This window comes from Macrobrachium nipponense, chromosome 17 (genome assembly GCF_015104395.2).
Source record: "Macrobrachium nipponense isolate FS-2020 chromosome 17, ASM1510439v2, whole genome shotgun sequence".
Lineage (NCBI taxonomy): Eukaryota > Metazoa > Arthropoda > Malacostraca > Decapoda > Palaemonidae > Macrobrachium > Macrobrachium nipponense.
In genome coordinates, this window is record NC_087210.1 from 18,951,316 (window position 1) to 18,958,815 (window position 7,500).

Here is a 7,500-nt window from a genome sequence, read left to right on the forward strand (position 1 = left end):
AAAACACCAAAATATAGAGAGAAAAGTACTATATTTCAGAGACTGCTGTCTCCCTCTTCAGGTAGATGAATGAGAAAAGTTTACAGAAAAGGTGGTATTTATACCAAGAGGTCCATCCACAGGCAAGCCAATTTAGGTCACCCCAGCTGATAATCTTCCTTTAATCTTCGTAAGTGTTAGTTTGCTTTTATTATTATATATAGTTAATATAATTCTATATATATATTATAATATCTATATTATATTATATAATTATAATAATATATATATTATTATTATAATATATATAATATCTAATATATATAATTAATATAAAACATAATTATATAGATATAATATAAGATATTATATATATATACTATATATTCCTCTCTGTCTTCAGTTTTGCCCATTTCTATATGGGGCCGCTATTTCCTGTCAGCCTTTTCCACCTTCCTCTGTCCAATGCATCCTGTCTTATTAGAGAAGAAGGTAATATATATATATATATATATATATATATATATATATATATATATATATAATATATATATATATATATATATATAAACTGTAATAGCCGCAATGCCCTCTTAACTTCTTGAATTCTTTGCTCTTTTTTTGGATACGCTTGTCACTACAAAGCCTGAAGATCCAAGTTCAAAGAAATTTTTTAATTAATTGTGATGTCCGGTACCGGGAAACGAACCCAGGTCCCATAATCACAAAGAGGTCACGTTGCCGAACTAACCAAGAGAAGGATAAAAGTCTATTCCTCATATATACATATACCTGTCGTTTTCAGATATATATTTACAAGAGCTGGAATAGACCCATCCTCCCCATCGTAGCCAAGAGGGCAATCGTTTTTATATCCTCGTTAGGCTGAAATATTTCTTATTTCTCTTAGGTAAAAGGTACAGCACAAAGCGTAGAAACCCCCTTTTTCAGATAATGGATTTTCAAATGTCTTTTTATGTATGTTAGCGTTGGTAAGAACATCTAAATAAATATGCAAATTCATCTCTATGTAAGGTCATCATAACACACATTGAGACATATTCTTAGTAAAACCTCGCATGTGATGACCAGTTTTCTGACCTGGAAAGCCAGAAAACACAGAGTCCTCTTAAAATACAAATGAAAAGTCGTAACCTTCAAACTTGCGATTTGGAATTCATTTCCCCCTCGTCTTCCCCAACAAATCCCAATCGGTGCTTTGTCCAATCTGCTTCTTATTCTTCCTTCTCTCTCCATCTCCATGTTTCCTATCCAGCTCCTAAATCATGGCAGACAGATATGCAAATACTCGCTACGATGTGAATTAAATTCCATTCATGAAGTTCCTTGCAATCGCAATTGGTGGGAAGATGCTTCTATATTATTACATGAATTCATTGACGCTATTTAAGGTCTAGGACAGACATGTGGCCTCTCTCTCTCTCTCTCTCTCTCTCTCTCTCTCTCTCTCTCTCTCTCTCTCTCACGTACACACACACACAGCATACGTACGCAATTCCGCGTATTACAGCTAATCAAGGTTATGGCTGTAAAGCAGTGGTTTTCAAATATTAACACAAGCGAAAATATTATGTTGCCTTAATTCAATTTTACATTTACAACTTCTTCCATACGCAAAAACGCATACATATACACAGGCAGGCAGACAGACAGACACACAAAACGTGTGTGTTCGTGTTTCCCGAACATTAGGCAAAAATATCCTTTAATATCCAATCAACTATACATTGGGAATAACTTATTCCCAAAGGGAATTCGAAACGATGACTGGTTTAAAAATTAACGACAGCCAGTGCCTTAGACCACCTAGGTATTGATAGAGATATAACCTGAAATTATCTGTGGAACTCCGGTTCTGTACTTAGAATTAGATATTAATCCATCTCCCGAAAAATAGACGTTTAATAAGTTTATAAAGTTTAGCCAATAAGCAATTTTGTAATTTTTTTATATCTAATAAACAATTTCATTACTAATATGGGAGTTCCATTTTGTATATCTAAAAATTAATCTTGTTACTAATATGCGCGTCCTATTTTTTATATCTAATAACCAATTTCATTACTAATATGCGCGTTCCATTTTTTTATATCTAATAACCAATTTTGTAACTAATATGCGCGTTCCATTCTCTCATATTCACGAATTTTACTCTCCAAATATCGTTTAATACCAAATTTACCATAGCTTGGAAAGAACCGACTTTCAAAGGGGAATTAGAAATTAGAGCTCCTTTCCCCCGAGAACCTGAATTCAACAGGTATACTTATTACATCAGAGTAGATAGAAACTATCGATATCTGTCTGGTATAAGTCATTGCCTATCACTGTTTATTCATTACAATTTGTTCATATCTATACAAAGTTCTTTTAATCATCGTTCTAATCCACCTATTACCAATAATTATGAAACATTCGTACTCGCATTATTTCGTTAGAGACATTACATATTTGTCATTTTATTCAATATTATTGCTTTCAATTTATTAATCAAATCATCAGTTTGCATTTAGCATTAGTTATTGTTAACCTCGTTTCTCGTGCTAAAAAAAGAAATTATAATTGGCTTACATTACATTTTATTAGCAATAATTAGCTTTTCATGCACTTCATTAAATTTCATTTTGCTCCATTTTTCTCGCTGGGGAAATCGCAAAGTCGAGATGATCCGTTTATGATCACAATACACTAAACTTTTACCGCATTTCTCCTTATGTAGGGTGTACAGTGAATTTAAGCGTTTCTAATTAAATGGCATCCTTTTTGTGGCTAAAAGTTATTGCGGTTCAAAATGGAAGTAAAGATATTATGAGTATCAATTTTAAGATGTTGTAGTAAAGGCGAGTGATATTTAATGTATGTATTTAAGTGTAATCTGTATAAGTCCATTGAGAAATTTGTACCTTAATACTCTAAGTAATAAAATTGAGAACTTTAGAAAAAAGATGAAATGACGGCTAAAACTTTAGAATTTATAACTTTTGATGAAGTGAAATAATTTGTACGGTGATATTTAAAATCCTGCAAAGATCTGTTTAAAAAAAAATAAAGAATAAAGACCAAAACCCTAGACTTAGAGCGTAAATTACGGCTTGGTCTTTTAAATTCCTCTAGTATTTCGATTTAAGCCAAAGGTCGTGTAAGAATGAGAGGGTATTGACTTGAGTGCGTGAGTCAATAATGTTTTAAACCAAGGTACATAATTATCTACCTCATAGCACAAGAGTACAGCGTTAGGCTACGAACTAAGCAATCAGGGTTATGGAGTTATGATAAAACAGAAACACAACGAAAAGTTTATTAATTAGAGTGAGTCACTAGCATTTCTACGACACTTACTTCGAATATATACGAGTCGGAATGATTCCGCCACACCTCCCGACAGGAACAATTACTGGTTTTACATTGCGCTATGAATAAATTAAATTTGTTATAGAAGATCAAATATTTCCCCCAATCCGTTCCCGTATAAAAGTGTTTGCATTTTCTGTTTTTACTTCATTAGCGTCATTGTATTTTTGCGTAATTGGTCGAATTACGAGTAATATGATTAGGTAGAACAAGTGATCACAATTTGAGGGAACTAATGAATTTTGTTTTCCAACCCTTTCCTTTAAATATTTCCTTCCATTGTTTCCTCCATTTTCTTTTAATTAAAATTCTATTCTCTCTCTCTCTCTCTCTCTCTCTCTCTCTCTCTCTCTCTCTCTCTCTCTCTCTCTCTCTCTCTCTCTCTCTCGATCAGTTAGTTTCTACATCAGGGGATTTGGTAGTAAGCGTCTTGTTTATCAAGAAAATAGTTTTGAAAATGACATTATTTATTATTTTAGTCTATGTTAAGTGTTTTACTCTTGCTTAAAAAATCTTTTGTTGGAGGTGACTAATGTCTTATCGTTGTCGATGACTCCCAATGTTTAGGATATATACCCATTTTGGAAGTATTTTAATTTATTTTATTTTATTTTTCACAGACATTACAGTCACTGACGCGTGCTTCATGAAGACAAAAAAATTGCATAATTATTTCCTGCCTTCATAGAAAAAAAATATTAGTTGCGATGGAAAACGTTTTGATATTTTTGGACAAAATAACAAACATGCAATGGCATGATGTGTCAGTGGTGGTCCAGTTATTCTTTGCTCGTTCGAATTCCTCTGTTGCAGCCTCCTGAACTCAGCGAAGGCCAAAATTTCCTTCCAGAGCTACTATATTGAAGCGAATAGAGGAGAGAGAACACTTATCCAAATTGAATCTAGACTCACTCAGACCGCATTACGTCTCAAGAATGAAAAAGAATGTAATCAACTCTCTCTCACTCTCTCCACTTCCTACGCCTCACTCCCAGCAGTCTTTGGCTCAATGTTTTTGTAAAAATCCCTCCAAAGGAATTTACTGTCTAGGGAGATATTTTCTTTCTCAAATCGTAGAAGTATGTCGCGTCCGTTCCAGAAACCCGATAACGGGAGATATTCGCGACTGCCTGAGAGCGAGTGATTGTTGTGTTGCAATAGGAGCTGGCCATTGCTTACAATGAACCTTTATCGAGCACGAGATTCCTGTCATTAATTCAATTTTACTTCCTTTTAGTTTTATATATGTTCATTTAAGTAAGAGGAACCATCATAATTAAAATTGCCATAATTTGCTTGTAAGCAATTGTTACCGAGTCGATTCGTTTACCATTCAGACAAATTTATGCTTTTCTCGAGCAACCAACTCCATTATTTCTTCAACACTGACATCAAGGGTCGTTTGCTCTCATCAGATATTTATGTCAATACAAAAAATTGGGTTAGTTTACTTTTATCATTTGTTCTGTTTATGCAAAAAGGGAAAAGCGACCGTAGCAAATAGAATTCCCGCTTCTGTCGTTAAAACATAACTCAAATGAATATTAGGGATTTCCGCTGCTTCAAAGTTCATACGTGACAGTTCTCAACTTGTCATATTCAGAAATTATATTATAATATTTTGAAAGATTTCGAGGTTGTTGTCTCGTACTGCTTTAAGCCCAACAATTTTGTAGTCATGATCGACCTGAAGAATTTTCATCACAAGAGCACGAACCAATGACCAGTAATGCATTAAGTCGATACTAAGATATTTTTTGTTTGTTTGTTTGTATGGAGATTTTACGTTGCATGGAACCAGTGGTTATTCAGCCACGTGAACTATGAAATTTTAACAATCGGTAGGTTTTACCAGGACGCACACACTCACACACATATATCATACATACACAGCAATAGTTTACCGAGCTCCTAAATTAATGGATTAATTAACTATCGTTTAGGTTGTTGGTTGCCAGGATTAGATTAACTAAGCTTTATAGGTTCTTGGCAGCTTTGATCAGCTTGAACTATTTGTCTTGTTTTATATATTCAAGTCTTATAAAGCTCTTGATAGTAACTTTTTACTGGTACGCAGGAACTGCGACTGTTTACCTTCATTTGAGTTGATGAGAATAATTTTCTAATTAGCTTCCGGCTGCCAACCCATGCAATATAAGTAGTTTGAATTATCAGTGCAAGAAACGTTATACTTTTCTAGAAAAACAAACTTTCCTCCTTCACCAATTAATGTCGATCTCTCTCTTGGCGTCATCCAAGAAATTCTGAGGACCTTATTAGCTTCTACAGATAGATACTACAAACTCTTCTAGTTACTTGGGTGGGTGTTTAGCGTGTTTGATGACGTCGAAGAGCTTAAGATTTGTAATGTCGCGTTCTAAAACAGGAAATTTTCGAAGAATAAGATACGAAATGTGTCTGTAGTTCTTAATGACTAGAAAACTTTTTTTCTTAACTCTGAAAAAAACTTGCAAAGGGCAGCTTTACATGACCACGACTTCCATGTAATATGTCATTACTAAATATGGTTTCCTAACAGAAACTACGACAACTGCGGCATATGGACATAACTCCATTTATCCTTTATGCTAAAGTCTACTTATGATCACACGTCAATACTGATTATCATAATAGAATCAAAGATTCAAATCCTTATTGAATATGGCAATTTGTCAAATCAACAAAAATATCATCTGTCATAGGGTGGTAAACGCAACGTTTTGTGATACAAACACACACACACACACACACACACACATATATATATATATATATATATATATATATATATATATATATATATATATATATATATATATATATATATATATATATATATATATATATATATATATATATATATATATACTATACGTTATATATATATATATGATAGTATATAATATATATATATATATATATATATATATATATATATATATATATATATATATATATATATATATATATACATATGTGTGAGTTTGTAATTTACAAAATAGTTTCTTTTATCGCTTTCATTAAGGAAGAGGATATTTCAGCTGATTTCCAAATGACGACATATTTCTAAGGTCCCTACTGGCGTGATATCATGAGCAGCTCACTGAGGTGAAGGGCACAGAACTTTATACTTATCACATCGGTTGTCACGGTTTTCATTTGGAAACAACATTTTGTAAGTTTTTATTACATGGCCTCTTCGTCTTTAAGAGATATTTTTAATAAGGATCTCATTCCGCTGCGTTGCTGTCCAAACCTACATCAACATCTCTGATAATGTCAGTGATTGCAGAGTTCACCGATCTCATAAGCGTCATGTCTACCTGTCAATCAACAACTTTCCGGGTAGCCATGCCCCTGGGTAAGGTCAAGTTAGATTAGGTTAGGTTTGGCTCTGTAAACTCTAGTAGTTTGGTTGTGGGAAATATAATGGGATGCGTTTCAAGAAGATTCTATGGTTAGTTTTGAAGATATGGCGTCCCGCTTTTTCAGGGAAGGTTCGGTACTCGGTTACAGTTCAGAATTATGCTTCCGGGAGAGGCCAGTTTCCTCATTTTTAACATTTCAAACTTAAAGCCTTCATGTATCTCCTCTGGCTCATTACGATTTGTCTGAAAGTAATTTATGAAATTAGAGCGTCTATCCTACATTCATCCAAAATGCTTGAAAAGGACAGCACGTATAATGGACTACAGTATTTAGTTTTGTAGAAAGGTTAGTGAAACAGAACTAGTTTATTCTACATTTTCAAGTTGAACTTGAAAATGTAGAATATACGATAAAAGTATGTACTTGTTGCAAGTCCCTGTTTCCCTTACCTCTCTACCGCGGATTTAAGGATATTCTCAAGCACGTGGCAATTGTATCAACTGAAGTTTACACAGCCTTTACAACTGAATCTGAATATGAGGAGGTCAGAGAAACTGCGTGGACCAATCATTAGAATAATAACTAGCATAGAGGGAACAAATATAAGGGCACAAATAACCCAGATAATGCTGTCTATGGAATACAATAAAAATCAAGATTATTGAGACAAATGACGTCAGAGCAGCAAAACTCCGTTCAGAATTATGTTTTGCTCTCCATAGGTGAAATACACATACACTTTTTAGTTGTTAAGATATTCAAAGGAAAAACGCACAGGAA